The following is a 25,575-nucleotide window of genomic DNA, read 5'->3' as shown; positions in this document are numbered from 1 at the left end:
GTTGTCATGGTACTGGTGGCTGGAGAAGAGAGCAGCAGCAATTAAATGCTCTGATACCATATAATTAATGAGAGAAACAGAGGTGGGTGGAGAAGGGAGCAGCAGCAATTAAATGCTCTGACACTACGTAATTAACGAGAGAAACAGAGGAGAGAAAATATGTCAAACGCTTCTCATTAAAGTAGCAGATATAAATGCAAAATAACAGATTCACTCTCCAGACTCACCAAACCAAAGCCTACGGACCAATAAAATATGTAAACAAGTGGCAAATGAAATGGATGTGTTACTTTCTTTAAATATTTTAGTTTTATTAATGAAGATTTCCCATGTGGTCATAAATGGTTGATTACTTGACTGGCATGCTCAGTGGTCACCAAGACAACATTTTGTTGCAAGTACAAACGTGTTTTATTTGAACGAAAACCAGCTTCTTTGAGGCAGTTTCCTCATCACTTTCTTTCTTACTAGATCCAAAGTTGTCACTTCGGTCAATTAATGTATGCCTTCTTCAATATATTCACTCATTTAAAAAGAGGGAGTATTACAAACATCAAACATAGCTTCTGATTCTTTTTGTTCCTCTGTTTTTTGTTTTAATTCTTCTGGGTTCATTGAATTCAACACCAAAGCTTCCAAAATGTTGCTTCTATTCTCTCTTTCTCTTTTGTTGGTGTGTGGTGATGTAGCCATGGCAGCATCGAGTTCAAGCAGTAGTACTAGTACCTCAACGAAGAGGCAGATTAGTCAGACACCAACGTGGGCTGTTGCTGTTGTTTATGCTGTAGTCATCATCATTTCTATTTGCTTGGAAAAACTTCTTCACAAACTTGGAACTGTAAGTTCATTTACTTTTATTATCCTCTTAGAAATTCTTTACTGCCAAGAGTTTCTTCATATTTGTTCTATAACTGCCTTGACCCTTTTAATTATCTTGTTAACTTCTCATTCCAGTTCTTTATATTGTTATGTTTGGTTCTTTCTTTCATTTTTTTTTCCCCCCTTTTTTGAGGCTTAATAAACATTAAATTTCTGGTTTATATGTTATGTGTTTGAGGTTCTTTGATTTTTATTCCTCATATTGCTACTTAGTTAGTGATGGCTATGGGCCGGGCTGGGATTGGGTACCCCTTGGCCCAGGCCCAAGCCTAACCTCATGACAAAGGCCCAAGCCTGGCCGAGGCCCGTCATAGGTATAATAGGTAAAGCCCAAGCCCAATCCGACGGGCTTTTTGTAACCTCAGTCCCGGCCCAAGCCCACCCATTTTTATAATTTCAATTTTTAAATATTAATAAATTTTAATTTTTTTTATATTTTTAATTCTAAAAATAGTTTTTAAATATTAATTTATTTTTAAATACTCATCAAATGAGATAAGATTAGGGTTTGGGAAAAATAGGTATATATATGTAGGATAATCTTGTAATTAAATATATAGTATAAAGATAATTTAAGAAAATTAATACTAAAATTATCGGGTTGGGCCGGGCTGGGTTTGAAGGCATACCTAGGCCCAGCACGTACCTGAGGTCGGGCCTTAAAATCAAGTCCAGACCCAAGCCTTTTCGGGCCGGGCTGGGTACCCAAAAAATTCGAGCCCATTGCCATCTCTATACTTAGTGCTGAGTTTTAACTCAATTTAGTCATGATTCAAGATTGGATTTTTTCAACAGTTATACTAGTTGTTACGCAATCAAACACAATCACAGATCTAAAACACAAACAATCAAACAAGAATACCAAGACAACACAGGGATTACCGTGGTTCACTTATCCTTTTATAGATATGCTACATTCACGTTGAGCTTAGGTCAGGTATGAGCTCGCTGCACTTACTATTACCACAAAGAATCAAGATTACAACACTTCCTATAATCTCCCAAAACCAGTACAATGTAAACTGCAATCAGCCTAATGAGATACCCAATGAGAATCCCTTACCCGAGAGAACAACACTCTCCCCGAATGATTAAGATCCCTAACCACTCAAACCTGATTACACACGAAACAGCAAGAAGCTCACAACCCTAACTCAGAAATCGCACGAAAAGAAAAAAAACCCAAAACGGTGTTCTTCTTGTTTCTGCAAAAAGAGAGTTTATATATGGTTGACTAAGTGACTGATTCTGGCCGTCAGATTTGGAGTGTATCATGCGGTTTGGATTCATTTGGTTGCTTGTCTAAAACGACGTCGTACTCCTTTACCCAAAACGACGCTGTTTCAGGCTTCCATTTTAACAATCTCCACATTGGAAGCACTGAAACAGCCTCTCTGTGCAGCTTGCTCAGTTCAATTCCGTCATAGCTCTTCATCACTCCAGACTACTTGACATACAACAGGTTCAAGCAGTGCTTGAACTTGGCTGGAGTGATTATCTTGGTGCCCATGTCTGCTAGATTTTCTTCTATGGGTACCTTCTTAAGTTCAATGATTCCATTTGCAACTTTATCCCTCACAAAGTGATAGCGGACATCCACGTGCTTAGTTCTTTCGTGATACACTGGATTTCTGCTTAGATGGATTGCACTCTGGCTGTCAGAGTACACTATCACCTTCCCATCAATTAGATTTGCCTCTGTTAGGATTCCTTTTAGCCATAAGGCTTCTTAACTGCATCAGTTACTGCAATGTACTCTGATTCTGTTGAAGACAAGGCTACAATGGGCTGCAGTTGCAACTTCCAGCTTATACAATTTCCACCCAATGTAAAGAAATAAGTTGTAGTTGATTTCCTGGTATCCTTATCTCCTGCAAAGTCAGTATTTACAAACCCAACCAGATCAAATGCAGTATTTCATTTACAGTATTCAAGCCCAACACACACAGTACTGTTTATATATTTCAATATCCATTTTCAGGCTGTCCAATGCTCCACACCAGGGTTAGACATGTATCTACTTAACATGGAAATGGCAAAGGCTAAGTTTGGCCTAGTACTAATCATAGCATACATCAGTGACCCCACAACATTAGCATAAGGGACAGACTCCATTCTCAACAGTTCTGACTCAGTTTTGGGGCATTGGGACTTACTAAGTATAAACTGACTGGTTAAGGGCATTGAGACCAGTTTGGCACCAGCCATGCCAAACTTTGTGACTAGTTTCAGTAAATAAGATTGTTACTGCAGCCTAAGTTCACACCTCCTCCTATCCCTATTTATTTCCATGCCTAGAATTTTCTTGGCATTCCCTAGGTTTTTCATGCTGAATTCAGTATTTAACTCTTCTTTAATTCACTAATCTAGGTTTTTGATTTGCTAATCAATAGCATATCATCAACGTATAACAGTAAGTAAATAGATAGATTATTGTCCATTTTAAAGTAGAAACAACTGTCATATTGACTTATAGAAAATCCTATACCTATTATAAAGGTGTCAAACCTTTTATACCACTGCCTAAGGGACCGTTTTAACCCATATAAAGACTTTTTAAGAAGGCATGCATGGTCTGGGAACTCAGGGTCAATAAACCCCATAGGCTGGCTCATATAGATTTTTTCCTCTAAGTTTCCATGAAGGAATGCAGTGGTAACATCCAACTGCTCTAGTTCTAGGTCTTGGTATGCAACTACTGACAACATCATCCTAATTTTTTGTATGTTACCACCGAGGAGAAGACTTCATTGAAGTCTATCCCCTCCCTTTGGATGTACCCCTTAGCCACAAGTCTGGCTTTAAACCTAGCTGGGTCAGCTATGGAAATACCATTATTAAGTTTGAAAAGCCACTTACATTGGGTTAGCTTCTGGTTTCTTGGTTTTGGAACCAGTGACCATGTTTCATTTACCTTTAAGGACTGCATTTCCTCCTCCATAGCTATTCTCCATTTGTCCCTATCTCTGGATTTTATGGCCTCTTGATATGTATCAGGTTCAGACCTCAGCACCTCAATACCTGCAAGAAAAGCAATGTAAATTAGTTCTGCATATGAGTATCTTGGGGGTGGTCTTACCTCTCTCCTTGTTCTGTCTCTGGCCAGCTGATAATTTGTCAGTTCATGTTGTTGAGGTTCCAAGAACTCTTCAATTTCTTCATCTGCATCTTGATCAGGTTCCTCAGGTGATGTTGCAATTTCAGGCTGTTGTTGTGCTTGTGCTTGTACTTGAGGTGGGTTTAATTGTTGGGTTGTGGGCTCCACCTCAATCTGAGTAGCACTGGTCTGACTAGTGGCTGTTTCTGTGCTTTTGGTGGTGCCTGCATCAAGGTTAGTTCCTTTGCATGGGAAAACTCCCTCATTAAACACAACATCCCTGCTTACTATGATCCTAACCCCTGGTGACTCCCTGTCCCACAATCTATACCCCTCTGTGCCCTCTGGATATCCAAGAAACACACACCTAGTGGATCTTGGTTCCAGTTTGCTCCCCACTATGTGTGCATAAGCTGCGCAACCAAACACTTTTAGGTGCCCTAGTTCTGGCCTTCTTCCATACCATCTCTCTTTTGGACAGGTTAGTCCTATGGCTATAGAGGGACTCCTATTCACTAAATAGGCTGCTGTGGAAAGTGCTTCTCCCCAGAATGTTTTTGGGAGGTTTGATGTGGTTAGTAAACACCTAACTTTATCTAGGAGTGTCTTCATTCTCTCAGCAACCCCATTTTGCTGTGGGGTATTTCTGACTATTCTATGCCTTAAGATCCCCTATTCACTACAGAACTTGTCAAACTCCAGATTATAGAATTCAAGCCCATTGTCAGTCCTAAGGGCTTTGACCTTTCGACTAGACTGGTTTTCAACTAAAGTTTTCCAGTCTCTAAACTTTGCAAAAGCTTGATCTTTTGACCTAAGTAAGAATACCCAGACCTTCCTACTATAGTCATCTACGATTGAGAGAAAATAATTGTTTCCACCATGAGATTTAACCTTTTCTGGCCCCCATAAATCAGAATGTAAGTAATCCAGACAGTTGTTTGCTAGATGAACTCCCTTAAGAAAACTATTCCTATGCTGTTTACCAAGTACACAACTTTCACATAAATCTAAGCTAGTGACAATGTCTTTCCCAAACTGTCCTTGCCTATTTAGGACATCCATTCCCTTCTGACTCATATGACCTAACCTCAAGTGCCACTTTTCAGTTACAGACAAGTTTTGAGAGCCAAGAGTTGTACTGTTACAATCAAAGTAGAAACTACCACACAGTATATAGAGACCATTTTTCTTTTCTCCTGCCAAGATAAGTTGTTCATTTTTATAGACATTTAACCAGCCACTGTTAGCCTTATAGCATTAGCCTGCTTCATCCAAGGTGCCTAGGGAGATGAGGTTTCTTTTAAAGTTAGGGATATACCTCACTTTGGTTAACCTGATCAGTTTTCCCCCACTTAATCTAAGGGTTATGTAGCCTATTCCCTTAACCCTACATGCTTGGTTGTTCCCCATGTACACAGTCTCATGTTCAGAATTTTCCAAGTCTTGGAACCAACTCCTATTAGGGCTCATATGGAAGGTACAGCCTGAATCTAAAACTCATTCCTTTGTAGTGTCAGATATTGACACTGTTAGGACTTCTAGTTACTAGTAGTGGCCAGGTTGGTCTCTGTATTTCCTAGTTTCTGTTTCTTTTTCCAGTCAAAGCAGTTTTTCTTTAGATGGCCTGTCTTGTTATAGTACTAACACTTCCTAGTTTAGTTTTGGCTTTGTTGTTTCCTTTCCATTTCTTCTTATTCTTACCCCCCTGACTAGGGTGGAATCCTTGACTAGATTGACTAGATTGGCCAGGTTCTAATCTACCCTTCACAAGCAGAGTGTTGTTGTTCCTCTTAAGGGTTTTAAGCTATAATTCCCTAGCCTTAAGCCCAGCAACTATCAAATCAACATTGGGTACAGTACCAGAGTACTGAAGGACATTCTTCACTACTTGGTAGTCATCAGTTAAGGAGTTTAGCAGTATCATGGGTAGACTCGTCTCTCCTAATTCTTGGTCTGTTCCTTTCAAAATTAGATTCATCTTAAGAAATTCATCTAAATTTTCCTCAATAGACTTTTAATTATCCATTTTATAAGAGAATAAGGCTCCCTTTAAGAAAGCTAGATTCGGTGCAGACTGTAAGGTATATAAAGATTCTAACTTACCTCATAAGCTAAGTGGAGCTTCGAATCCATCTACCTTTCGAAGTACACTGTCCGAGAGATTCATCACGATCAACTTGTATGCTTCTTCGTCAATCTCTTCCTTCTTCTTCAGTCTCTCCTTTGACCATTTCTTGGGATCCTTTTCCAGTGCGATTGCAACCTTGTTGTGTGAGAGAAGAGCTTCATCTTCTTCTTCCAGCTTCCGAAATCGATCTTCCCATCGTATTGGTTTATTTCTAGTCGAGTGATGGTGTTTGTGGTCATTTTGATTTGTTTTGTAAAAGCCCCAAACTGTAAACCCTAATTCCTCTTGCCTTGACCTTTTGTGCGATTTCTGTGATTCTATTCTTTTCCCAAGATTCGTCAAGATTTGACTCCTTAGATCTATTCTGAGACTCAAGGGAATCAATGATTCGAAAAACCCCAAATTTCCCGAAACCCTAATCTCCTGAAACCCTAATTTCGCAAAAGTCCCAATTTCGCAAAACCCTAATTTCGCAAAATCTCTTCTATCGGGACAACAACTCGATAATCACCAGATCTAGACTCCAAGAAATGGCTCTGATACCACTGTTACGCAATCAAACACAATCACAGATCTAAAACACAAACAATCAAACAAGAATACCAAGACAACACAGGGATTACCGTGGTTCACTTATCCTTTTATGGATAAGCTACATCCATGTTGAGCTCAGGAAATGTATGAGCTCGCTGCACTTACTATTACCACAAAGAATCAAGATTACAACACTTCCTACAATCTCCCAAAACCAGTACAATGTAAACTGCAATCAGCCTAATAAGATACCCCAATGAGAATCCTTTATCCGAGAGAACAACACTCTCACCCGAATGATTAAGATCCCTAACCACTCAAACCTGATTACACACACAACAGCAAGAAGCTCACAACCCTAACTCAGAAATCGCACAAAAAGAAAAACACCCAAAACAATGTTTTTCTCGTTTCTGCAAAAAGAGAGTTTATATATGGTTGACTAAGTGACTGATTCTGGCCGTCAGATCTGGAGTTTATCCTACGGTCTGGATTCATTTGGTTGCTTGTCTAAACGATGTCGTACTCCTTTACCCAAAACGACGCTGTTTCAGGCTTCCATTTAACACTAGTAAATATGTAAGATTCTCAATGTAGTTCAAATAGTGTTTGTTAATCTTAGAATGTTGTTGTATTCGGTCCTTTGATTGACTCTGGCAATTTACTGGAATACAAATTCAGGTTCTTACAGAGAAGCACAAGGCGGCTTTGTTTGAAGCCCTTGAGAAGCTCAAATCTGGTAAGAAGATAAATTTTATTCTATAATTCTGGTAATTTTTTGAGTGGAGACAAAAACTGCGTGCTTAATTGACATTTAATATGTAATTTCTGCAGAGTTGTTGGTACCGGGATTCATGTCGCTCATACTCACTTTTGGGCAGAATTACATTATCAAGATATGTATTCCTTTCAAGGTTGCAGACACTATGCTGCCTTGCGTATCAGATAGTGTGAATGATGGAGAGTCAAGCAGCGAATCAGAACATCATAGACGACTCTTGTGGTTTGATCGTAGATACTTATCTTCTTTGGATACAACCACTCCTTCATGCAAGTCGGTGAGTGCATATAAAGCTCAAATTATAGTGGAGATTTATGTTGTAACTAGCATGTATTGTATTTTCTTTTGAGCTTTATGTTGTAACTAGCATGTATTGTATTTTCTTTCTCGCAATGTATGAGCCATTACTTTTTGTGGTTTGAAATATTATGTTGACAACCTTCAATGCAGTGTTTTACTGCCAACTTGACCAATGAGAAATTTTCTTTTCCCAGATGCATATTCTTTCTGTTGAATGTCTCATGTAGTCATATAGAATTTAACATATATATACAAAGTTAGAACTATAAATTTGTTTTGAGTGATGAATGAACTCCTGGATAATGCAATATGAACCAAGCTTCATCTCCTGGCATTATATTTGAAGCTTCTATGGAGAATTTATAATTTCTCATGCAAGGTATATGTTACATGGAAACATTGTCCTACTAATATGCAAGACCTGCTGTACTTTTACCCCCTAAATTTTGATGGTTGATACCTTTTATGTACTAATCAAAATCCATAAATTCAAGTAATAGCTGATCTGTTTTCTGTGTACAGGGGTATGAACCGCTTATATCAAAAGAAGCATTGGACCAATTACAGATCCTCATATTATTTTTAGCAGTCTTTCATGTCTTATACAGTGCTGTTACCATCTTGCTTGGGAAGCTAAAGGTATGAAATCTGTCAAAAAACCTTGCCATGATAATCAATTATGATGTTGTCTTTTCCCTCTGGTAACTACTGGATTTAGTTACTAACCAATATTTATGTTGGACAGATTCGCGGCTGGAAGAAGTGGGAGCAGGAGGCTTCAACCCATGACTATGAGTTCTCAAATGGTATATTATCCATGAGAAAATGAATATTTTTCTTTTTTCTTCATTAGTAAATATTGTGGCTTGAAATTTGGTGTTTGAGCCTCGAACATGATTTTGCCATAGCTATATCTAAATACCTGCATTTATGCTTATCTTTAAAGCTAATTCAGATCTGTATTAATACGCAGATCCTTCTAGATACAGACTTACGCATCAGACATCTTTTGTAAGAGCACACACCAGTTTCTGGACCAAGCTTCCTATCATCTTTTATATTGTAAGTCGCATGTTCATCTTTCTTCTGTTTCCAGAGTTAGCAAAGCTCTAATGAGTCCCAAGTAGTAATGCAATTTTTTTTATTTGGCTTCAGAAGACATTACAATGCAATATATATTAAAATCTCTATCTCAATTACAGGGATGCTTCTTTCGACAATTTTTTAGGTCTATTAGTAAGTCTGACTACTTGACGTTGCGCAATGGATTCATCAGTGTGAGTTTTCAGTTAAGCAATTCGCAGTTCCCGAAGTTAGGAAAGTTGAGTCTGTGGCTCTACTCTAACAATTCTGTATTAATGATAGGTTCATTTAGCTCCTGGAATGAGATTTAACTTCCAAAAATATATTGAACGATCATTAGAGGACGACTTCAAGGTAGTGATGGGAATAAGGTAATCCTCTTTTTATTTAATGTGTTTCTTATCATGCTATGTTCTGCGGGTTTCTTGTACCACTCTTGCCTAATCAATTACATTTTTTTTCATTTTTTTTTGTTATTGGCAGTCCTCTCTTGTGGGCATCGTTTGTGCTTTTCTTGCTTGTAAACGTTAATGGTGAGTCATCTTCTTCTGGAAAATGCCTTTTGAACTAAATGATTCTGCACTTTGAATTGAACTAGAAGTTGATATAGTTCATTAACATTTTTTTTTTTTTTCTTTTTCAGGATGGCAAGCATTGTTTTGGGCATCCTTAATCCCTGTGATTGTAAGAAATTTATTCTCTGTAACCTATCATCCTGACTTACTAGAAGAGTTGAAATTCTGAATACTATTAATTGGTTGCAGATAATCTTAGCTATTGGAATGGAGCTTCAATCCATTTTGACAAAGATGGCTCTTGAAATTACAGAAAGACATGTGGTGGTGCAAGGGATGCCATTTGTACAGGGCTCGGACAAATACTTTTGGTTTGGTCGGCCTCATTTAGTGCTTCATCTCATTCACTTCGCTTTGTTTCAGGTACTGAATGACCTGCTCTTTTGCAGATAGAAGATCTTTAATGAATATGATTAGAGTGAAATTGGAGTAAAGTAAGATCAAACAACTGAACTAAATTACTTGCCGTAGACTTTTATGCATGCTGTATGTAGATTATGATAAACGGAAGCTTCATTTTATAACTTAAAGAACACTCAAAGAGGTTGTCTTTTGCTCTTCATGGAGTGAAATTAATTTGGACTGGATACCCTAGAACACTCAAAGAGGTTTCTTTTGCTCTTCAGGGAGTGAAATTAATTTGACTGGTATTCCCCTTACTATTAAATGCATCCACGGAATTGATGCGGCCTTGGTGCTACATTTCCTCTTCGAGTCAAGATACATCAATTCTTCATCCTCGGTTTGTAATTTCCAACTATTTTCTTCAAAAGATCTTTCTATAGGGGACTTGATCCTTGATTTGTAGTCAATTCTGTAACTCTTTAGTTTTATAGCTTATGGCCATATAATTCTGATACTCTCTCTGCGGTAATCAACCACAAGGATACTTCTACGTTACTTGTTTACTTGCAAATTCAAAACTGTTCCGGTGACCATCTAACTCTTTCTGTGCTTATTGGGTGCTTGCAGAATGCTTTCCAGATAACATATTTCTTTTGGATATGGGTAAAGAATCCGTCTATGCAAATTAAACAATTAAATACGTCCCCGCTCCTCAGCTTCTCTTACTTTCATAATTAATGCAAGTAGCACAATTACATTATACCGAATTTTTTTCTTTCTGTGCATTACTCTTTTGGATTGTATTCTTGCTTCCATTCTAATTTCAAGCTTGCAATATTGCAAATTGTTTTCGGGTAAGCCATATTGTCTTCTCAGTAACAGAAACACTTTCAATCAAATGCTGAACAACAAACTTTTTAGTTCAACACGGACATTATTTGTCTACACTTACCCTTCCAGTAACCCGTGTAGCATCCTTGCAATGTATCATAACAATTTTGAAGCTTTGGAGGTTGACTTAAATTGATATCGTAAATTTTTCGGCTGCCTTGAATTCATGGCTGAATATTTGTTGGGTTTTGCAGGTTTGGGTCTTGGTTCTATGCAGCTACATCACACTTCCTCTATATGCCCTTGTCTCTCTGGTACATTTATTTTTTCTACAAAAAAGTTGGATGAAAACAACGATGTGTGCAATACATTAATCCTTGACCAATTTGTTAGAACAAGTAGTATTTTGGACTTCGTATTATTTGTTTTCCTGTTTCATTTCATTTTTGTTTTCTACAAGTTATGCATGGTTGAACTAAATAAAATTATCCCTGGTGAGAATACTTGTAGATGGGTTCACGCATGAAGGATCAATCTTTTGAACCACACATCCATAGCCCTCAAGAAGTGGAGCTTGGCAGTGATGGAGCCGAAAGCGGCACTGAAGAAGCGGAGCAAGGAAAGTCCCCAACTCGAACGCCAGGGGAAAGTGTAAGCCTAAGCCCTTCAACATTGCACTCTCAAGGAGGACACAGACTACAACGTTTCAAAAACAACAGGTCAATCTTCACGCTTATACACCTGTGACGACAATGAGGCATCTGATAAGGATGCTAATCCATCATCACCGAAATCACCACAGGCAGCTTTGCTATAAATGTGGATAAAAATAACGATGGAGTAATTGAAGTTATTGGATAAGGTTACACCCATGATGGGTTCCCCAACGACGTGTGAAATGAAACTGCCAAATGCAGTTTCTCTCTAACCGCTACATATAAAAAAAAAAGTTCTTTCTTTTAGTAACACACTGTTACTCTCAAAAACGAAAAAGAAAATACGCTCTCTCTCTCTAGAATTGGAAACATAAATATATTTCTTGGTTTTTCTTCCAGATTACTTTTGTTGCTTCAGAGATGAGAAATGAGGTATTTATGCTGTATTAATTCTTTGTAGTTCATTTATATACAAATGTGATTGCAATGCGACTATGATCTTGGGATTATGTTAGGATATATGTTATTCTTTTTATTTCCAACATTGGTATCAGAGCCGTGGTTCATATTGTTTGAAATTCATACTGTTATGTTGAAGCATGTATTGGTTTATCAAATGCGTCTGATTTTTCAAATTTTGTATGTAAAAGTTGTCTTTTTGGTAATGATTATTAGACCATTAATTCCTTATGAAATTATGAAGAAAATGGTTTTTGAACATAAAAAATGGAGTTAAAATGACTTAGATATGCCTTTTGAATTTTCGGGTTTCGAATGGTTTATTTCCGGGTCGGGTACCCATTTGCAGACCCGGACAGAGGTTGAAGACGACACAAACCGACACGCCGTTTTTTATCCAACCTTGAATGGCATGTCGTTTTTTCCTATTTACTTCCTTTTAAAAAAAATTCAAATCAGTGTGATTGGTGCAACTTGAACCCAAGTCTCCATGGTTGAAGCCCAATACTATACCACTGGGCTAGTTCTGTTTTTGGTGTTAACCATATTCACAACACCCATTATATTCCTATCCGGCCCAACCCATAACCCAAATAAAAAATGGGTCAAGTTGACCCATGGACCCGACCCATATGACCGAACGGGTTAGTCAAACCCGTAATGAATCAAACCCAACCCATAAAGTCAAACCTAGTCAACACCCACCCGCAAAGTCAACAAGTCAACAGGTCAACTCGGGTCAGGATTGACCCGTTTAGTGTGAAATGGGTTGACCCACCCGTATTGTGTGTGAGCACGTGGAAGCTCCTGCCGGCGTGGGAGCGCGTGGGGCTCCTACGACGCGTGGCCGCTTCTGGGCGGCCGTGGGGGCGCGTGAAGTATTCTAATTTTTTTTTTTTTTTTTTTTTTTTTTTTTGCTGTAATAAAAATGCATACTTGGTATATTGTTATGAGTCTAATTTTGTTATTGAACCATAACAACGTGTATTATTTATCAAATATAGTCAACCTTTATTTGATAAATAAATAGTTTTTTTTTATTTGTTACAGAAAAATGTTACGTTATAGACGTGCAATGGTTGCTAGAACACCCGCTCAAAGGAAAGGGTTATGAACATGATTAGAACTCTACAAACTCACATACTGATTTTAAGAGACCAAGGATGAGTTGGTGCAACTCGTAAATCATTTCTTTCTGTGAATAAAAAGATTCAGAAATTGTCTGGATAGGGGGATTAAAGGAAGTGAGTCGAAATATCAAGTTCTAAGAGAGACTCTTGGTTACTCTAATCTCGTTGGTCTCCTGTGATATGGTTTGGACCAAGCTGAAAGTTCATAACTTTAAAGATGACAATAAAAATTATAGACGTTTGGTCAACAACTATTCAAGGAGTACATAGATTGGGGTGCAAAAAAGACAGTTGGTGCATCTATAGGAGTCTCCACTCGTAAAGGACATCACAAGAACTGGAGTTCCCCTGCCTAGGGTTAATTACAAGTTAGATAAAGACCTTAGGATAAGGATTATCAGATCCTTCCCAGTTTTAGGAATGTGGCTGTACACTTAATTTTTTTTCTTTTTGGAATTTGTTTGTTCTAATTTCATTATTTAAATAGAATTCAACTTGTTTGTTTAACTTTTATTTATTTATTTTTCTATTTTATTAAAAATTTCGGTGAATTTATATTGATTTATATTTATATAATTGTGTCTAAATATAATTTTAGAATTGCAATTAATTATATCTATGATAGTTGGAATTTGGAATTTGGATGATGATTGTGACATTGTAACTTTTGATTCCAAATCTAATATACAATTATTATTATTATAATTAATTAAATGAACATGTATGTTCCAGCATTGAATAACTCATTTCCAACGTGTAATTTTGTTTAGAAATGGCTCTGCATCTAAGAACATGTCGTCGAACTTAACAAAGGAGAAAATTTAACGGCGACAATTATGAGTATTGAAACATGAAAATCCAATATGTTTTGGAAGAACAAGAGGTTCTTGAAGCTCTTACTGCAAATGGAAGAGCCTGAAGAAGGATGTCACGGCTCAACATAGACGAGACCATGCAACTTATGATATATGGAAGAAGAAAATTCCATTGCTCGCATTACTTTGTTGAGTAGCATGGACAATTATCTCATGAAAAGTACGGATTACGAATTAGCAAGACATGTGGTCCGCACTTGCTACAAAGTTTGGCGGTACGTCCATTACCAAACTCCGGTCACTCACTACCAAGTTTAACACATATAAAAAGAAGCCTGAACATACTATAAGAGTACATTTACGACATTTGTCAAACATGATAAGTGAGTTAAGAGATGCAGGTCATGTCTTAACTGATGAACAATAGGTTCAAGCTGTCATAAGGTCATTGCCTCAAAATTGGGAACATATGAAAATACACCTTACCCACATGAGGGCATCAGAAATTTAGAAGATGCCATACGCCATTTGGAACTTCGCCTTAATGCGAGTAAGGTAAATACTGATGTGTATATAGCTGGTTCCAGTTCACATGGTGGGAAGGGATTTTAAACGTAATTCCAAGGTGGATCCCAAAAAAAGGCAATACTGAAAAGGCTCAAGGGAAGAAGAGAAAGTTCTTCAAACACGAAAAAGGAAGCATCCTGCCAGGAAAGAAATGGCAAAGGTGAAATGCTATAATTGTGGTAACAGGGACATTTTGCTCGTGATTGTAGCAAGCCGAAGAAGGTAAATTACTGTTTTGCACAAGTAAGTTATAAATGTTTCCAGTTCTATTTTTCTAACTGAGTCTCATCCTTTGTGGACTGTGATTCAGCAGGAACAGACCACATAGCGAATACAGGAGTGCTTTCATGGAGTTTCGACGAATACCACGGGAAACAAATGAATATATGGGTACACAATTCAAAAGTGGAAGTTAAAGGGATCGGCACATGCAAATTGATCATGCGTGGAGGTCGAATCCTATACCTACATGACCTGTTATATGCACACGATATTCGTCGAAATTTGATTTCCGTGTTAGAACTTGTTAACTTGGTTTTAATTAAATTTTTCCAGTACTGGTGTCCATTTATTTTTGGACCAACATACTATGGTTGTGGTTATTTTTCCGATGGTTTTATAGTACTTGATGTTCCTTATAATAATAGCAATTTTGTTTTTCCTTTATTATTACACTCTAATATGATGATGTGAATGGATGGCATGCAAGGCTTGGCCATATGGCCAACACGAATGAATATATTAGCAAGAGAAGGCTTGTTAGGATCCTTACAAAAGTACTTGACACTTGTGAACAGCCTAGCTGAAAAAACAGCAAGAAAACCATTTGGAAAAGCGATAAAGGCTAAAGTTCCATTGCAACTAATTCATTATACATATGTGGTCCAATGAATGTGAGGGCTAGACATGAGGCTGTTTATTTCATCACATTTATAGATGATTTCACTCCATATGGTTATGTTTTCTTGATTTCTCAAAAATCAGAAGCTTTAGAATGCTTTCAAAAGTTTAAAAACTAGTGTAGAATCAATTAGATAAAAAATAAATTTCTACGAACCGATCGAGGACGTGAAATTTATCTGATCAATTCAGAAATTTTTGTGATGAAATGGGAATAGAACGTCAATTAACTATTCCTAGAACTCTGTAACAAAACGGTGTTGCAAACAAAGAAACAGAACCCTACTTGAGATGGTGAGGTCTATGTGGCACAAGCAAACTTGCCTATCACCTTTTGGGGTGATGCCTTATTGACTGCCACATATATCCTCAATCGAGTACCATCCAAATCTATTACTACTACCCCATATGAGTTATGGACAATCGGAAACCTGATTTGAGTCTCCTAAAGCTGAGGATGTGCTACCTATATTCATGATCCTTCCCATAAATAGGAAAATTAGGTCCAAGGGGGAAGAAATGTATCTTCATAAGATTTCAGAACATTCAAAGGGATACGTCTTCATAGGAAACAAGAAAGTGGTAGCATCACTAAGTTTGAATCACGAGATGTCACATTCTTAGAAACCGATTTTCCTAAGAAGGGCGAAATAGGTAAGACTTGTTTCTATATGAAACACAAGACCAAGGCAATTCTGTTGTCGACAATCAGTTGTTATACTTCATCCTATTGGGAGCAACATGGAAGTTGATGAATCAGTTTCAATCCTCCATCATTCCCTACTAGCAATCCAACTATGATAGCTGGTCCAAGTGAGAGTAACACCAATCAATCTCCAATACGTCGATCAAACGGAAACAAGTTCCACGTCGACATTTGAGATTGAGGGGGAAATTTTTCTAGTTACTCCACAAGATGACGAGAGCCAAGGAATGTAAATGAGGCTCTCAATGCCCTTCTAAGGAAAATGGATGAAAGCAATGGAAGAAGAATTGGAGTCTATGAAATCAAACCAAGTGTGGGAATTGGTTGATTTACCGAAAGAACGCAAAGCCATTGGGAACAAGTGGTTCTCAAATCAAGCATAAAGCTGATGGCAGATTATTGAAAGATACAAAGCTCGCTTAGTCGCGAAGGGGTATACGCAACAAGAAGGAATAGATTATGAAGAAACTTTTTCACCTATTGTACGTTTACCTCAATTCGACTATTCTAGCTATAGTTGCTAGCATGGATCTTGAATTGCATCAAATAGATGTAAAGACTGCTTTTCTCAATGGAGAATTACAAGAAGAAATATATATGGATCAACCAATAGGTTTTATTAGAGAAGGTCAAGAACACAAAGTGTGTAACTTTTAAGTCAATTTATGTCGTATGATTTCAAAATGATAAATGAAGATCATTGTGTATATCAAAGAGATCCAATAACAAATTTGTTATATTATCATATGTTGATGATATACTTATAGCTGGAAATGATAAGGATTTGTCAATGAATCAAATGATGGTTATCATCTCATTTTGAGATAAAAGATATGGGTGAAGTTGCATATATTCTGGAGTCAAGATTTCAAGAGATCGCTCAAGAAAATTAGTATCTCTTTCACAAGAACCATACATTAAGAAAATTCTTGAACGATTTCATATGCAAGATTGTAACCCATAACAACTCTATCGCGAAAGGCCAGACTTTAAGTCGTAAAATGTGTCTGAAGACTCCACAGAAAAGGAACAATGAGAATTTTCCTTAATAAGTGTTGTTGGAAGTCTCATTACGCCATGATGTGCACTAGAGCCAACATCTGTTATGCCGTTGGTTGGTAAGTAGATACCAGTCCGACCCAGGACAAGCACATTGGAAAGCAGTGAAGAGAATCTTAAGATATCTAAAAGGGACAGCTGATTACTCATTATGTTATCAAGGAAATGATTTACACTTAGAGGCTACACCGATGCTGATTGGGGAGGAGATTTAGATGAAAGGAAATCTACTTCTGGATATGTTTTCTTACTAAATGGTGGGGCCATATCTTGGAGCAGTAAGAACAATCATGCATAGCCTTATCTACAATGGAGGCGTGAGTTTGTAGCATTTTCACTGCAGTGCAAAAGCCGTTTGGTTAAGACGGTTCATGAATCATCTGGAATAATGTTGCTATTGAACCAGTAAGATAAACTGTGTAGTCAAGCAGCAATAGCATATACTAAGGATCCCAATCATGGTAAAATGAAACACATAGATTACAATATAATTTTGTGCGAGACTTGGTGGCACAAAAGGGTGAACATGAAGTACATATCTACGCTGACATGGTTGTGGATCCATTCACAAAGCCTATACCAAGAGATACTTTCAATAGACATGTTAGATCTCTAGGCTTACGTAGGTGTTGAATGTACTTATACTTTGAGATTTCCCAAAATTGTTCACATTTGTCTTATCAATATTAAATAACAATATTGTCAAGCTCAATTTCGATTATTATGGAACATACATGAAGAAGTATATATGTATATCATATTATTATATGTGGTTTATTTGAAAAGCATGTCGGACAGCTAAAGATTGGCTTCCTCACACAGGCAATCGCCTCCATTACTTCGTAGGAATGGAGATGAGACGATTTTAAGCTTATTATCTAGGTGATAATAGAGAGCACAGCTAAAATGTTTAACTCACCTAGAAAATAGAATTAAAATAATGTTAATAATGAAATGTGACCACAAGTGATAATGATCACTTTATCTGTCTAATTGCCAGATTAGAGTTCTATGAATTAAAAGTATGAAAAGTGAACTCAAATTAGACATTAGGTATGTCTGAACTAAAATCTGTACAGCATTTCAAGAAAGAGACATGCACTCCATGGGAAAGGAGGAATGTTGTAGCATGTGATTCATACCACATGTGCAAAACATTGACCAAAGGGGTAATAAAGTCAAAATCTCAATTTTAACATTGTGTGAGACCCTGAGTTTTTTTTTTAGAATAAATCTCAAAGAACCCCTTATTACTCTATTCTGTTTCTTGAAAACTTATTTAATGATTGCTATCTTAGAGTGTACCAAAGGATTAAGATAATTCAATCTGCTGGGACATTTCTAGAAAGCAAGTTAAAAAAGTTGCAAGAATCGAGAAAAGAGGAAGATTCCGATTTTGAATTATCACATTATAATCACGTGTATTCATTGGTCGACCAATTATATTTTACTTTTTGTAAAGATAAACATAATTATGAATACAACGAATATTTTTTTGTAAATGAGATTGTTAGAATATGATAATTAATCTAGGGTATTGCATACAACATACACACCTAAGTTTCACAATTCGAGAAGTTATATATTCCTAACGATAGATACTACGTGCTCTCGAAGTATGCATGGTCACACCGGCATATTTACTAAGGTATGAACCTTAAGAAGCTAGAGAGAGATAGTCCCATCATGTTGAGTGGGAGATATTGGATAAGGGTGCACCCATGATGGTTTTACCCCAAGCGACGTGGGTGAAATGAAACTGCCAAATGCGTTTCTCTCTAACCGCTATATATAAAAGAAAAGTTCTTGCTCCTCTCTCTAGAATTTGGAAAACAGAAATACATTTCGTGATTTTTCTTCCAGATTACTTTTGTTGCTTCAGAGATAAGGAAATGAGGTATTTATCTATGTTAATTCAGTAGTTCATTTATATCAAATGTATTGCATGACGACTATAATCTGGGGATTTAGTTAGGATATATGTTATTCTATTTTATTTCAACAGAATAAATGAACCCCATCATGGGGAAGATCACAGCATGAAGGTGACTTCTCATTGTTAACCCTGCTCTGGGCGAATGAACCATGATATAGTTTCAGCATTGGTATAAACTTTGAAGGGATAAATATAGATTGGGCTTTGTTTTAAGCCCAAATTTTGCTTAATGATAGAGTTAGTAATTGGATTATGAATAACAGATGTCAGCCATCTAAACATCAAACAGCATGGATGAATCTTATGATAATAGAAGATTGATGTTCAAATGGTTTCAGCCGGAAATTAGAACTTTCATAGTTAGCTTCAGCTTAGTTCCACCAAGATTCCACCAAGGATACTTGGGTTAGAATTCACACCTTCCACAGCAGCATCTACTGCAACTTTTACAACTTTGCCAATGGAATTGAAGGAGAAACAGCCCAACGTTTACAACATCGGAATTGTAGCTACATTTGTACTATCCCAGTTTAAAACAATTGTATAAACTACTAAAGCCAATGGTGAAATGATCTAGCTAATCGCTTATCACTATCGGATTCCCGACATATGAATTACATCCATAGAGTCTGTTTCAACATCCAAACATTGACTACAATTTCTTACACGTTGGTTGATTCATTTCCAACTGTTTTATAGAAATTTTGTGGAACATTTGATCATGTTATGCAATCATTCATAATTTATAAGTTTAGTGATATTTGGCGGTTGTTCATAGTTGAGAAACGAGGGGGGCAATTGTCACGATTTTCTAAGGTTTAGTTGAGAGGAGGTTGTTGATTCTTTCTCTCGCACGAAAGGGGTTTCATGTACTTTTAGAAACTATGGGGAGCTATAGTTTGCGAAATGTTATGGTTTAAAAGAATTTTCACCATAACAATAGCCCCCCTGAGGCTGAGGTGTCAGTATTGTTAAAACCCCTACCTCAATCGGCCCAAAACAGACAATAACTACTTAACAGGTAGAAACCCAATAACGCATGGCCTGTAAAGTGGTCTTATTTCTTGGATCCAGTCCATTCCCACTTGAAATATTCTTAAACCTTCAAATATGAGTTAGCCACGGGCAGATGAATTATTTACAGGTAACTGTAACTCTTGATTCCAATTTTATTGAGAAAAAGACAAAGTAACAGGTTGTTAATCTAATAATCATTCATATTAATGTAACGTTCCATTAGACTAACGGATTTGACTAATGGTTATAAGAGATATCATCTTTCTATTTTAATCATATTGTACAGTACTCACACTAGTTAAAAATATACTGATTTATACCCACCGTTCATTGTTATTAGACGGAGTCAATAATGGATGGATGTCCACATATAATGAACGTCTGTTTATAACATGTGACAATTGATAGTGGGGCAGCAGTAGCCAGGTCTCGTGAACATCTGCAACCTCAAGCGCATACAAAATTGTCCATAGGCCGACCCACATGCACCCACCCATAGTTTGTCATAACAACAAGTTGGTACACTAAGGTTTAAAAATGACAATTACCCATTTATGTACACACTATTAATAAATCTGTTAATAAGGCAATATAGTAATTTTATATCCATAAATTTTAAATTAATTAATAAATCTCTCTTATCTTCTTCTTCATCTCTCCCTTGTCTTTCTTTCTTTTTCTCCGTCTTTTCCTCCTCCCTTTCTTTTTTTTAACTTTTCCCTTCTCTTTCTTTCCTTTCTTCTCCAGTTCTCCGTCTTTTCCCTCCTCCCCTTCTCTTTTTTCCTTTTCTTCTCTCTCTCTTTCCCTTCTGTTTCTTTCTTTCTTCTCCGTCTTTTCCCTCCTCCCCTCCTTTTTTTCCTTTTCTTGTAATTAGATGCTTAGATACTGCCCTGGGATGTTTCTATTGAAGTAATGCGCTCTTTTAATAATCATGAACAATGACGTTACTCATCTCGCCTCCACCTCACAAACCAAACCGCCCTATAGATTAGCAAAATACGGACCTAAAATATGTAAACAAGTGAAATGAAATGGATGTTTTACTTTCTTAAATAGATTAGTTTTAAGATTTCCTTGTCGTCATAAATGGTTGATTACTTGAGTACGCGCTCAGCGGTTACCAAGACAACTTTGTTGCAAGTACAAATAAACAAACGTGTTTTATGCAGTTTCTCATCACTTTCTTTCTTACTGGATCCAAATTTGTCACTTCGGTCAATTAATGCATGCCTTCTTCCATTATTCACTCATTTAAAAGAGGGAGTATTACAAACATCAAACATAGCTTCTGATTCTTTTTGTTCCTCTTTTTTTTGTTTTAATTCTTCTGGGTTCATTGATTCAACACCAAACCTTCCAAAATGTTGCTTCTATTCTCTCTTTCTCTTTTGTTGGTGTGTGGTGATGTAGCCATGGCAGCATCGAGTTCAAGCAGTAGTACTAGTACCTCAACGGAGGGCAGATTAGTCAGACACCAACGTGGGCTGTTGCTGTTGTTTGTGCTAATCATCATCATTTCTATTGCTTGGAAAAATTCTTCACAACTTGGAACTGTAAGTTCATTTACTTTATTATCCTTTTAGAAATTCTTTACTGCCAAGAGTTTCTTCATATTTGTTCTATAACTGCCTTGACCCTTTTAATATCTTGTTAACTTCCATTCCGTTCTTTAATTTTATGTTTGGTTCTTTCTTTCATTTTTTTTTTTTCCCTTTTTTGAGGCTTAATAAACGTTAAATTTCTGGTTATATGTTATGTGTTTGAAGCTTTTGATTTTTATTCCTCATATTGCTACTTAGTGCTGAGTTTTTACTCAATTTAGTCATGATTCAGTTGGATTTTTTCAACGGTTATACTAGTAAATAGAGATTCTCATGTAGTTCAAATAGTGTTTGTTAATCTTAGAATGTTGTTGTATTCGGTCCTTTGATTGACTGTGCTTTTACTGGAATACAAATTCAGGTCTTACAGGAAGCACAAGGCGGCTTTGTTTGAAGCCCTTGAGAAGGTCAAATCTGGTAAGAAGATAAATTTTATTCTATAATTCTGGTAATTTTTTGAGTGGAGACAAAAACTGCGTGCTTAATTGACATTTAATATGTAATTCTGCAGAGTTGTTGGTTCCGGATTCATGTCGCTCATACTCACTTTTGGCAGAAGTACTTTTCAAGATATGTATTCCTTTCAAGGTTGCAGACACTATGCTCGTTGCGTATCCGATAGTGTGAATGATGGAGAGTCAAGTAGCGATCAGAACATCGACGACTCTTGTGGTTTGATCGTAGATACTTCTTCTTTGGATACAACCACCCTTCATGCAAGTCGGTGAGTGCATATAAAGCATCATTATAGTGGAGATTTATGTTTTAACTAGCATGTATTGTATTTTCTTTCTTGCAATGTATGAGCCATTACTTTTTGTGGTTTGAAATATTATGCTGACAACCTTCAATGCAGTGTTTTACTGCCAACGTGACCAATGATAAATTCTTTTCCCAGATGCATTCTTTCTGTTGAATGTCTCACTAGCATATAGAATTTAACATATATCACAAGTTAGAACTATAATTTGTTTTGAGTGATGAATGAACTCCTGGATAATGCAATACGAACCAAGCTTCATCTCCTGGTATTCAATTTGAAGCTATATGTTACATGGAAACATTGTCCTACTAAGATGCAAGACCTGCTGTACTTTACCCCCTAAATTTTGATGGTTGATACCTTTTATTCTAATCAAATCCATAATTCAAGTATAGCTGATCTGTTTTCTGTCTACGGGTATAACCGCTTATATCAACAGAACATTGGACCAATTACAATCCTCATATTCTTTTTAGCAGTCTTTATGTCTTATACAGTGCTGTTACCATCTTGCTTGGGAAGCTAAAGGTATGAAATCTGTCAAAAAACCTTGCCATGATAATCAATTATATGTTGTCTTTTCCCTCTGGTAACTACTGGATTTAGTTACTAACCAATAGTTATGTTGGACAGATTCGCGGCTGGAAAAGTGGAGAGCAGGAGCTTCAACCCTGACTATGAGTCTCAAATGGTAATTTCCATGAAGTGAATATTTTTCTTTTTCTTCATTAGTAAATATTTGGCTGAAATTTGGTGTTTGAGCCTCGAACATGATTTGCCATAGCTATATCTAAATACCTGCATTTATGCTCATCTTTAAAGCTAATTCAGATCTGTATTAATACGCAGTCCTTCTAGATACAGATTTACCGTCGACATCTTTGTAGAGCACACACCAGTTTCGGGACCAAGCTTCCTATCATCTTTTATATGTAGATCGCATGTTCATCTTTCTTCTGTTTCTAGAGTTAGTAAGCTCTAATGAGTCCCAGGGGTAATGCAATTTTTTTATTTGGCTTCAGAAACATTACAACAATATATATTAAAATCTCTATCTCAATTGCAGGGTGCTTCTTTCGACAATTTTTTAGTTTGTTAGTCTGACACTTGATGTTGCGATTCATCAATGTGAGTTTTCAGTTAAACATTCACAGTTCCTAAAGTTAGGAAAGTTGAGTCTGTGGCTCTACCCTAACAATTTTGTATTAATATGATCATAGCTCCTGGAAGCAAATTAACTTCCAAAAATATATTAAACGATCATTAGGACGACTTCAAGGTAGTGATGGAGTAAGGTAATCCTCTTTTTATTTAATGTGTTTCTTATCATGCTATGCTCAGTTTTCTGTACCACTCTTGCCTAATCAATTACATTTTTTTTTCATTTTTTTGTTATTGCAGTCCTGTCTTGTGGGCATCATTTGTGCTTTTCTTGCTTGTAACGTTAATGGTGAGTCATCTTCTTCTGGAAAATGCCTTTTGACTAAATGATCTGCACTTTGAATTGACTAAAGTTGATATAGTTCATTAACATATTTTTTTTCCTTTTCAGGATGGCAAGCATTGTTTGGGCATCCTTATCCCTGTGATTGTAAGAAATTATTCTCTGTAACCTATCATCCTGACTTACTGGAAGAGTTGAAATTCTGAATACTATTAATTGGTTGCAGATATCTTAGCTATTGGAATGGAGCTTCAATCCATTTTGACAAAGATGGCTCTTGAAATTACAAAAAGACATGGCTTGGTGCAAGGATGCCATTGACAGGGCTCAGACAAATACTTTTGGTTTGGTCGCCCATTAGTGCTTCATCTCATTCACTTCGCTTTGTTTCAGGTACTGAATGACCTCCTCTTTCGTAGATAGAAGATCTTTAATAATTGATTGAGGTTAAATTAGAGTAAGTAAGTCAAACAACTAAATTACTTGCTATAGACTTTATGCATGCGTGTCTAGATTATGATAAACGGAAGCTTCTTTTATAACTTAAAGAACATTCAAAGGGTTGTCTTTGCTCTCACCCATCTGTTCTTATGAAGAATCCATAAAGTGAAATTAATTGGTTTGGATACCCTTACATTAAATGCATCCATTCAATTGATGCAGCCGAGTGCACATTTCATCTTCGAGTCATAGACAACAATCTTCATCCTCGGTCTACTATAAGATCCTTCATAGGGGACTCGTCCTTGATTGTAGGTCAATTCTGACTCTTTAGTTTAATGCTTATGGCCATTTAATTCTGATACCTCTCTCTGCGGTAATCAACCACAGTGGATACTTCTACTGTTACTTGTTTACTGCAAAGTTTAAAACTGTTCCATTGACCAGCTAACTCTTTTTGTGCTTTTTGGGTGCTTGCAGAATGCTTTCCAGATTACATATTCTTTTGGATATGGGTAAAGAATCCTTCTATGCAAATAACAATTAAATAACCGTCCCTCCTCCTGAGTTCTCCTACTTTCATAATTAATGCAAGTATCGAATTACATTAAACGAAGTTTTTCTTTGTGTGCAGTACTCTTTTGGATTGATTCTTGCTTCCATTATGCTAATATCAAGCTTGCATATTGAAATTGCTTTAGGCTTAGGGTAACCATATTGTCTCCTCAGAAACAGAACACTTCAATCAAATGCTGAACAACAAACTTTTTAGTTCATGAGGACATTAATTGTCACTACTGACATCCAATAACCCTTGTAGCATTCTTACAATGTATCATAATATATTCATGCTGAATATTTGTTGGGTTTGCAGGCGTTGGTCTTAGTTCTATGCAGCTACATCACACTTCCTCTGTATGCCCTTGTCACGCAGGTACATTTTTTTCATACAAATGTGGATAAAAACAACGAGTGTGCAATACATTAATCCTTGACCAATTTGTTAGAACAAGTAGTATTTTTGGAGCTTCATATTATTGTTTTCATGTTTGTTATTCTACAAGTTATGCATGATTGAACTAAATAAAATTATCCCTGGTGTGAATACTTGTAGATGGGTTCACGCATGAAGATCAATCTTTAATGAACAAACGTCCAGGCCCTCAAGAAGTGGCACACGGCAGTGAAGAAGCGGAAGCGAGGAAAGTCCCCAACTCGAACGCCAGGGAAAGTGTAAGCCTAAGCCCTTCAACAGTGCACTCTCAGGAACACAGACTACAACGTTTCAAAACAACAGGTCAATCTACACGCTCATACACCTATGACGACAATGAGGCTCTGATAAGATGCTAACCATCATCACCGAAATCACCAACAGGCAGCTTTGTTATAAATGTGGATAAAATAACGATGGAGTATTAAGTAAATGAACCCCATCATGGGGAAGATAACAGCAATGAAGGTGACCTCTCATTTGTTAACCCTGCTCTGGCGAATAACCATGATATAGTTTCAGCACTGGTGT

The 25,575-nt window shown here is 36.8% G+C and overlaps 1 pseudogene; it reads left to right on the top strand.

Moving 5' to 3' along the window:
- Positions 1 to 570: 570 nt before the first annotated feature.
- On the top strand, positions 571 to 25,403 carry LOC116127746 (annotated as a pseudogene).
- Positions 25,404 to 25,575: the final 172 nt, after the last annotated feature.

The sequence above is a fragment of the Pistacia vera genome, unplaced genomic scaffold (assembly GCF_008641045.1).
Source record: "Pistacia vera cultivar Batoury unplaced genomic scaffold, PisVer_v2 Contig195, whole genome shotgun sequence".
Classification (NCBI taxonomy): domain Eukaryota; kingdom Viridiplantae; phylum Streptophyta; class Magnoliopsida; order Sapindales; family Anacardiaceae; genus Pistacia; species Pistacia vera.
Note: the sequence above shows the minus strand (reverse complement) of the source record. Positions and strands in the feature narration are given on the sequence as shown.